The sequence below is a fragment of the Cicer arietinum genome, chromosome 6 (genome assembly GCF_000331145.2).
Source record: "Cicer arietinum cultivar CDC Frontier isolate Library 1 chromosome 6, Cicar.CDCFrontier_v2.0, whole genome shotgun sequence".
In the NCBI taxonomy this organism is placed as follows: Eukaryota; Viridiplantae; Streptophyta; class Magnoliopsida; order Fabales; family Fabaceae; genus Cicer; species Cicer arietinum.
Genome location: NC_021165.2, coordinates 70,012,181 through 70,023,411, shown reverse-complemented (window position 1 = coordinate 70,023,411; position 11,231 = coordinate 70,012,181).

The following is an 11,231-nucleotide window of genomic DNA, read 5'->3' as shown; positions in this document are numbered from 1 at the left end:
AAAGAGGAAACCAGCAGGAAATTTCCCCTCTTTCTGGACCGTCGTTACTCTCTCCTTCTCTTTTCATAATAAGTTCATTATTTCGCAGATATTATAAAATTATTTACTTATTAAAATATTATTTTTATCGAATATTATGTTATCAATATCATAAATATAAAGACGAAGAGATTAGATTGAAAATAATATAAGTAATGTTAATTAAAGTTATAATAAAAAAATTATTTATTTTAAAATAATTTTTTACATAATAAAAAAAATTATTATTTCATATCTATCACCTTAAATATGAAAAAGTTGAATAAATGAAAATTAATATAGTTAGACTAAATTATAAACATTAATTTTTATTAATCAAATTTATTTGAATGAAAAAAGTAATTAGTTACTACTAATAATCTATTATCTATAATTGTATCTATACTACATACTGAATCTATAATACTATATATTGTATTTATACTATACAGCATTTTAAAGTGACTTTTTTTTTTAATTTTGATCATTTATTCAAATTATCATTTATAATTTTAGTCTTTATTTTCCTATAAAAAATATTATTTTTTATTTAATTTAAAAATTAAAATTTCCAAATATCTAAATCTTTATATAGAAGGATGTTAAATTTTGGTATAACAATTTTATCCTTTCCTTCAAAATTTATCATCCATTACACTAAAAATATTGAAGATATTTTAAAAAAAGATGGTGTAAAAATTTATAATTTTTATTATTTTTAACATACACACGGCATATTATTATCCGTCTGCCCACTAGTTTTTAATAAAATAAAATAAATTTATAATATATTTAAAAATTTGTGTTGAATTTGTAGCAACGACTATCGGTGCATAAAAGACGAGTTCGGTCAGATTTTTTAGTGTCCTTCATCTAGTTTTAATATTTGATTTGATTAAATTTTAAACTTTAACTTATCTTTTAGTCCGATCAAATTCAATAAATTTTAGATTAATTAAATACGAGACAAAATAAAGATGAGACTGAATTAGTTCAAGGACGAGACGCAAAATAATAATCATTAGATTCTTTTTTAAAAAAAAAAACAATTAAACATAAGTAAACTTATAATAAGTCGGTTACCACTTGTCAATTCATAATAACTCTTAATATTGTTTTATAAATTATAAATTAATAAGTTAGTAATCCAATTGATAATTTTAAAAAAAATATAAATCAATAATAACAAAAAATAATCACTTGTTCTTAAAGTAATTCGAGACACACGAGTAAACAGATAAACAATTTAAATTCATCTTTTTTTTACCTTGTCTTTTATTTTATCTATAATTTTTTATTCTTATATTTTTTTAAATTGAATAAGACTCGTGTGATTGTTTATGGAACAAGACAGATTCCCAGAAAGGACCAAGAGTTGTATACCCCTTTGGTGATGCTCACTAAAGTTGGACTTGCGTGCTCCAAAAACAAATCTACTATGATTGATACTTTTTTCTTCAAATTTAATCATTTATTTAAATATTATTTTTATTTAATTCAATAACTAATTTTTCCAAATATCAAATATCTCTATATAAAAGAATATTAAATTTTGGTATATTATTTTTCTCACTTTTATCCTTCATCTTTTTACCAATTTTATTATCTCTTTAAGTTTAAAAAAAAGTATAAATTTTATTACTTTTATTTATAAAATTATGATGAAAACAGACGCACAACACGTGAGTATCAGTTTGTATGGTTGTGTATAACAGAAAAGCAAACTCACGATTTAACTTGAAGCTACATCCATTAGAGTTGAGCTAACGTGCACTAAATACAAATTGATGGAATTTTAAACGCTAATTTTTTCTTTCAAATTTAATCATCTTACATAATTTTTTATAATTCAATTCTTTTTTATTTAACTTGATAATTGAATTTTCAAATATTTTTTGTTTACAAATATTTTTTTAATTTTTTTATATAAAATAATATTAAATTTCATTATAACATTTTTTCACTTTTACCCTTCATTAATATCCTTCCATTTTATTACCGTTACCCATCAAATAAATCAAGTTTTAGAAGGAATATATATATATATATTGTATAAAATAGAATAAATTCTTAATGGGTTAAAATGTATTGTTGAAAACACAGGTGAAACTTGAAATTACGCTTATTAGAATAGGGCTAACGTGCAATAAAAATAAATTTATTGTGATTCCAAATATAATATCAATTATAATAATTTACAATTGGCCTCCTCATGCTGATTCACATTCTCACTCAATTTGTCTTTTTAATTTAAATAAAAAATAATGATCAAAATATCTAAAATTATTTTTTTCAATTTTTTATATGTAAAATGTCACATAATCTCCAATTGATAAGGAATCTTTCTTGACCTATCAATTCAAATAGAATTTAGTAACAGTTTATCTTATTATCTTATTAGAATAACATTTCATATAAACAATAACACTTTTATTTATTTAATATGTAGTGTGTCAAATATTGTCAATCTATATATATATATATATATATATATACATAACATAAACTTTATTCTTAAATTTGGTAAGGAATAATAATTATAAATTAAAGTGACACTTATAATTATTTTAGATGATTTGAATTTATTTTGTAGTTATGATATGAAACTCATACCACTAAACTGATACTTTGTGAATTTATAAAGATTTCAATAATACGATTTTTCTAATTAATAGTGTTAATTTAAATTATTAGTGAATATTTTATATAGATGAAATCAACATAGGAATACATAATAATTAAAATAGATAAAAACAATATAGAAATACAAATTAATCAATATATAGATCCTACTAGAAATTTGCTTTTACATATAGTAACAAGTTTATACTGAATCAAACTATGATTATAAGGGAACATTAAAATCACATTGAGATTTTAACACCAATTTTACTATAAACTAACACCAATTTTACTATAAACTAACATTTTAATATGTTGGGTAAAAGATATTTAAATAAACTCTAATGAGTTGGTCTAGTGGTAAAAAGATGAATTAAATAAATATAAATCTCTTAATTTATAAATTGTAGGTTCGATCATAGTTAACGTTGTTATAATGAGAAATAAAATATTTGTAGACTATATGTTTGGTTCTCGTTAACAATATTAAAAAATACAAATATAAATTATTTTGTAAATATTAAAAAAATCATAATATAAATATTTACATTTTACAGGTATGTGTATGTAGCACAGACTAAAAGATATCTTAAATATGTAATATTTGAATATTTAATGAATATGAGTTTGATTTCAAGTATTTATTGAAGAATTTGATCCAAACAAAAAATTAACAAAAAAACAATTGAACTGTATATATATATATTAAAGAAGTGAATAAAGTGTTCACATATATTTTTATTTTAAATATAGTTTATTCTAATAGTTTTTAACTTTTCTAAACATTAAAAAATTATTACACACACATATACACCAATTGTAATACTATATGATTAATATACAAAATAATATTTTCTTGTTATTTATATTAAAATTGATTATTTGTACCCTTAAAAATATATATTCTAAAATTAAATGTCAACGTTGACTAAATTAAAATGTTATGACATTATTTTTATATTTGTGATGTTTTGTTTATTAGAGCAAGCTTAAGCCGACACAAAATAAATCCGTTAAAATATTATGAGGTTATTGGCAACCACAAATGTAGTATTTTATAATCGTTTAGACCACTATAAAAGCAATAGTACAATTAACATTTTGTGGTGGTTTTAACAATCACAAATGTCTTATTTTCTTTATATATATATATATATATATATATATATCAATTTTTCTCTCATTTCTACATTCTCTCTACATTCTCGCTCAAAATATTTTTCTTTTATTTTTATTTTTCTCCAAATTTTATTTATGCATTCTCTCTTGACTTTCAATAAGTTTTTCTTTTATGTTTTGTTTTTTAATATTATTTTTTATTTGAAGTTATTTATTTAATGAATATTATTTAATTTTTATTTTGACAGTGGTGATATTGTGTTTATTGTGAAGAGTTGTTATTTATTTGTAAACTTCAAGTCAGATAGACATTACTCTGCATCAAGTTAGTATGTAATGTATTTTAAATATAGATTAGTAATTTATATAATTATTATTAAAAAAAAGTTATATGATTATAAATTATTTTTAGAATGTTAATATTTTATTTTAGAATGTAGAATATATATTTTTTTAAATGGGTTATAATATTATTTTTAAACTTTAATATTAGTAAGATTTTTTAAAAAAAATACTAATAAAATATTTAAATTGTAAAATTTATATTCAAATTAAAATTAAAATGTAGTTATTTTTTAAAATGGTGATGAAGTGTTAATTTTTTTTTATTGTAGTTATTTTTGCTATTATGTTTTATTATGTTAGTAAAACATAATTTTATTAAGAAATTGTAAATTTTATTATGTTAGCAACAAAATAATACTTATGAAAAAAAAATATAATATTGATCTAATCATAAAATATGTAATATATAAACATAAAATGCTTTTATATTATTTTTAAAATACATATAAAAATTCATAATTCAAAATGTTAGTAGATTTGTTCAAAAAAAAAAAAATAGAAATTACATAGTTTATATAATATATGCTAAATAAAAATTTGAAACAAATGTAAAATGTATTGATTTTAATGTAACTATATTTTAAAAAAAAACATTATTAAAATTAATGATATTAATATTTATTCTTAGTCATTCCAAAAAGTTGTACTTGAGTTCGTACACAAAATTTATATACTCTTACGACCTCTATTTTGATTTAGAGAGACATATTTTATGAAAAAAATTAATTAAACATCATTTAAAATTTTATTTTAATTTATAAATAATTTATATTATAATTTATTATATTGTTTATAGATCAAAATCTATACCGACTAACTATGTCAACATCTAACTTGATCAGATCAGATTTAATGATGGAGAAAATAAAACTAATGATAAGATAAATTATTACGATCATCCATCATGTATTCAAATAATATTTTATATTTTCAGTTTTGATTGGGAAGAATATATCATGGATGTAACTTAAGACCCTCCCACACCCACACCTACACCTTCGTATCAGCCCATAACAATTCACACATTATTAATGTTTATAAAACTCAACCAACCAATCGGGTTTTCAATTCACTGTTGAATGCAACTATTGCCAATAATACAATTTAACTAAGTCAAAGTTTCCTCCTACTTACTTTAACCCCTTTTAGTATAGAATATCTTTTTACATTTTATGTTAATCAATTTACAAGAATTAATCTCGTATTTATGAACGGTCACATTACATTTTTAGTATGTTTCTTTGAACCTCGCTTTTCTTTTGTAAATTTTTTAAATCCCATGTAGCCTTGACCTTTATATAAACACTTTTATTTTAAAAAAATTTAAATCTCATGTAGCCTCAATCTTTATATAAACACTTTTTTTTTGTACATTTTTTAAATCCCATGTAGCCTCGACCTTTATATAAAGATATTATTGTTTATAATAATTTAGACTATCTTCAATCTTTCAATAGCTTTTGTAGATATGTTCGATTTTAATATTCTCGCCTTTTCTGCTTATTGTATTGATTCTATATATACATACACGTGAAAATAGATCAAATCCAGTTATATTTTTGTACGTTTTGAGTTTTATTTAAATTAAAAAATTTAGGTTTAAATTTGACTTATTATTTATCATCAGTCCAATTTTAACTTCTAATTTAGTCATTTTTAAAATTTGACAAGGTCTGGATATTTATTTAAAAACATACATCATAATTATTTTATAAAAATATATATCGCTCATTGTTAACTTTTTGTAAATAAATGAATAAATTGACATAACAACGTATTTTAATTCTATTTTAATATTTAATATTATTTTTTTAAATATTTAATACTATACTATATTTTATTTTAATTATATTTCAAAATAATATATTTAAATATTTTAAACATTAATCTAAAGTAATATGATTAAATTACAGAAAATAATAACAAATTTCTGATTTAATATAAAAAAACAAAACTTAATATTCTATAAATAATAATAATAAAATATTAAGTCGTTATAATTTAAAATATTTTTTCCACTGTCTTAAAGTGATTTTTTTAATTAAATGAACTTTCAGAAAACTTTGATTTGACTTATAAAAAAATCTAATTAACCTGTCATAAACTAATCGTAGTTCCTTATTAATTGAAATGATTTATTTCCACTCTTAGTTGTTTGAATTTCATGACATTTGTGACCAATTAATTTTATTTAATTTTTTGTACACCTACACAATCAAATTACTCAACCTCTTGTGCCACCAAATAGATAGAAATTATTAAGGACACCACGCTAGTAATGGGTGTGAATCCTCTTCATTTACTGGGTAGTTTTATTTAGAAGTCCCCTAAATGTAATAGTAATATTTTTAAAATAATATTATTTTATTATATTTGTATTTGACAAAAAAAAAAATTATTAGATTTGTCTTTTTCTCTCAAGAATGTAAATCATTACATATTCAAATTTGTGCACCGACTAGAATCTGCATTTTGGATCCTTATTTCTTCGTATGTGGCCATTGAGCCAGATTTCGAATTTAAAAAGATATACTCACTCAACCTAATTAAAACAAAAAACAAAAAAAGTTTATTCAAGTGAGTATATAAATTATTATAGTAGCTAAGTGGCTCAAAATGAATGGTGTGGTTGCTGCTTTAACCAGAAACATTGGATACACCCAAGTGACCAAAACCAACCAACCAACCAACTAATTCCCAGTTTTCACCTCCCTCACAAATGCAACACTTTATCATCGAGTTGTCATCATCATATATTATTGTACATTATCTTTCAGAGTATTAATTGGGGCTTGTCAAATGCCTAGTGACAAAACAATTTATGTGTAATTGGTCTTGTTGATGACCAGAAAAAATTAGGCCATATAGTTTATTTTAAAAAGCAAGTATATTTTAATTGGTAAAGTAGGTCATGGATTAATTTCATTAATAAATTGAACATATCCTCATGTTACTCGTGCTGCTCCACACAACCTAAAGATGATGTAGGCCATGATCCTCTTAGAGTCTTTTGCCCACATGGTTCTTTTTTTACTACAATTATACTAAATTAAACAAAATATTAATAAAATTAAAAGAGAGATTAATAATATTTTTATTAATAATTGATTTGTTTGTCATGAAGTGAGAGTGATATATGTATTATTAATTAGAGAATATAATTGAAAAAATATATTTAATATTACATCAAAAATTAAAAAATTCATTAATTTTGAAATAATTTATTTTTACAACTAACTCACCCATTGCAGAACCGAGGAAATAAAATTTAATTTTCATATATTCTTAATGTAAATTGAAAAAAACTGTACATATAGTCAACACACTTAAATAACTTACTTGTGTGAATTTTAAAATATTAAGATCAAACATAAATATTTTTAATAATTTACTGGTTGTGATTCATTAACAATATACAACTTTTGACACTAAACAATAAATTATATTCTACATTATATATGACACTATCTCATCTTCTTTTTCTAGTGAATGATTAGATTTAATGCATAATTACAAGTTTATTATAGTGAACAATGATTAAGGCCAGGGTATCCATCGCCAGGTTCTTTCCCTTAATTAACATCATGTTAAATAGAAACTTTGATTGTGGTCTTGAAAAACGTGGTGTCTATTTGGATTTATTTTTGAAAGAATTAAAAGTGATTTTAGTATATTTGAAATCTTTTAATAGAATTTATTGTCTATTATATCAATTCTAATTTAAAATTAAAATTTGTAAATATGATTTTCACACTTAAATGTATTTTCAAATAAACATTTACGTAAATATATCTAAACATAAATAATTTTATTCTAAATTAATCACTTAAAAATTAAATCAATTCAACTTTTAACTTCATATGTTTAAAAAAAAATATATTTACAAATGTAAAATAATTTTACTATATATATGAAATTATGAATATATAAAAGTATAAAATTTTATACATTATCGATGTAACGTTATTTTAGACTTAATTGAAATTTTAGTCCATCTATTTTGACTGATTTACGAAATTAGTTCCCCTATTTTAAAAGTCCACAGTTACGGTCTCTCATTATGATTTTTTAACTAAAAAATAATGATGTAAGATGTTTTAAATAACGTGACATGTGAGAGGATAATATAAAATGATTAACACCGATGAAATTGGAATAAAACGCAGTAAAACTTTAGCTTTCCACTTAATAAATTTTTTATATTTTTAATTTAATTAATGACATATGAATAATTCATACATCTAGATGATTATATATCATAGAATTATATATCACATCATTGAAAATATGTCAATTTGATATTTTTTAGTTCAAAAATTTCAAAAAGAAATAAAAATTATCGACTTTTAAAATAAAAAAACCATTTATATAAATTAATAATAATAGAGATACTAAAAGTGCAATTAATCCACTATTTTATATTCACAGTCTATATACTAACAGAAAAGAAAAGGGGTGATTTTCTGCTTCTCCGACCATCAAGAAAATTACCAATGATGGATCACAAAAGTCATAAGTTAACACCAAAAGAAAACATACTATATATTTACCTAAAATTGAATAAAAAATTAATGGAGAATCTAAATTACTTGCAGACTTGATTATGAACATGACAAAATTATCTGAATGAAAAAAGAAAAAAAAAAAACTTACTTTTAGTCAGCTACACTAATTAATTTCATAAATCTCATCATAATCATCCCCCTCTGACAACTTTAAAATAAAATCTACAATTATATGAAAGCTTTTAGCCAAAAGGTAGAAACCACAAAGCATGACCAAAACTCCAACACATGTAATCCATAAATGCTTTTGTGGTTGAGTTGCAGTTTGATATCCATAGCTGAAACACCATAATAGGAAGCATATAGCAATGAAAGATGTAATTATGTGCAATAATGTTGAACGAATTGGTAACTGCAATGCCATTTTTCAATAACAGATTTGCGAATAGCAAAACAAAGTTATTTATTTGTTGTATTTAAACCTAATTGATCCGAAATATGGTGAAACAGATATAACGATATAGTAGGTTAATTTATTTTGATTTGAATTTTATCCAATTCATTCCTCTTAGTTCTCTAACAACCTTATCGTTAACTCAGTTTCTGTTTTAAATTTAAACTCAATTCTTTCCAAATCATTCTAAAGAAGTTCGGATTAAATTAAGTTTAGTTCGGGTGGTTTTTGGTTGTCTGCTGTGAAATTTTCTATTTCTATTTTAAATTTTTAAATTTAATTATTAGTTGAGTTTCAGTTTTTCTTTTATTTAAATTAAATCATTCTATTAATCATGTTTTGTTATGAATTAAAAACTCATAAAATAATTAAAAACGAAAAAAACATTAAATTAAGTTTTAATTATTTTAAATATTATTAAATTATGATTATTTAATTATAGTAAATGTAGTAATTATTGTTGAAAATGAATGATAGTAGTGGAAGATGACATTCATAACAGTAATCGGTCGTCGAACGCAGCTAACTGGTTAAAAAAGATAGTTGATTATTAAAGGTGATTGAAGTGTGATTGACAATGACTATAGTGATTGATAGTGGTGGTGCTGATGGTTGGTAGTTGGTGGTGACAAGTGATAGAGACAGTGGTCAGTGATGGTCAATGGTGGGTAAGTTGTGATAATGGAGGTGGTCAGACATAGTGGCCGGAGGTGGGTGATGGGAGATGGTGGGTGGAGGTTGCTAGTGGTGAGAGGTAGGTGCTCGATGCTCGAAGATGGGGTGGTGGTTGTTAGAAATGGGCGATTCTTAGTGTTGGTGGTGGCGAAAGGTGGTGATCGAGGTGGGTGGTCGATCATAATGGAGGTGTCGGAGATGATGATCGGTGATGGTGACATATTGATTTAAAAAAAATTATAAAACTTCTTTTTAATTAAAATTTTTTTTTTCAAATTATGTAAAAAATCAATTTGATCTCATTTTACCCGAATAAATTTTATATTGATTTTCTAAACCAAAAACTTAAAACTCAGGACCACCGAAATAGACCTTAGGTTTTTATTTTTAAGATTTAATTTATAGTAATAAGATAGTAAATATAGCTATTGTAAAAAAAATATATAAGACTTAAATCAATTTTGTGTTCCTATAAAATTTAAAAATTTGGTTTATAATTTTCTAAAAAAATCACATTTCTTAGTCCTACAAATTTATCCTATAAACGATTTTTTTTTTTTATAATCTCCATAATATCTGCATCGAAACGAAATATTTTTATTTTCGGACCTCACAGTTATATAAATTGTGATAGAGAGTTAATGGTTAATTAAATATATGAATTATTAGTTAAAAATATTTTTATTTATAATGATAGATGGTTTATAGTTAATTAAATCTGAGGTATTAGATAAAATTATTTTATTTAGTTTTTTTTATATATTAGTTGTTATTTTAATTATTTATGGTTTGAGTATATTTTTTTAGAACCTTTGTGATTATATGACATGGATGGCTAAGAATTATTTTTAGAATAGTATATATAAGTGTAATGACCTCATTGTGGAAAATCAATCAATAAAGAAAAAATGTATTTTTTTTTCTAAAAAGAATATTAAAAAAATAAATAAATAACATAACAATTAATATATAAAAAACTAAATAAAATATTTTAAATTAATAATTCATAGATTTAATTAATTATAAATCATTTATCAGGATGTGAATTTTAAATAGTATTTATCACTTCTTCTATTAAAAAAATAGTATATATTACAATAAACATAAAAAAAAATTATAAAGTTGTAACTATAAATAATGTAAAGATGTATCATATAGAATAAATATATTTATATTTACATGCAGGTGCATGGCAATGCTTAATTTTGTGGGTATTATTAGAACCCATACTCATATCTATAATATTGACTTTTACTCTACTTATTGCAGATAATTTTTTCAAGTATTTTGAAGTTTAGGTTCAATCTTCTTAAATCATCACATATTTCTACCTCTCTAAATGATGAACACTTCTACCATTCGCACCATGTTTCTAAAAACTTCACGTGTTTTTAGAAATGTATTTTTAGAATGTATAAATTGTCGGAAAAATAATTTCAAACTAACACAAATTTTTTTCATTAATGTATAATTGAATTCACGTTGGTGATGAA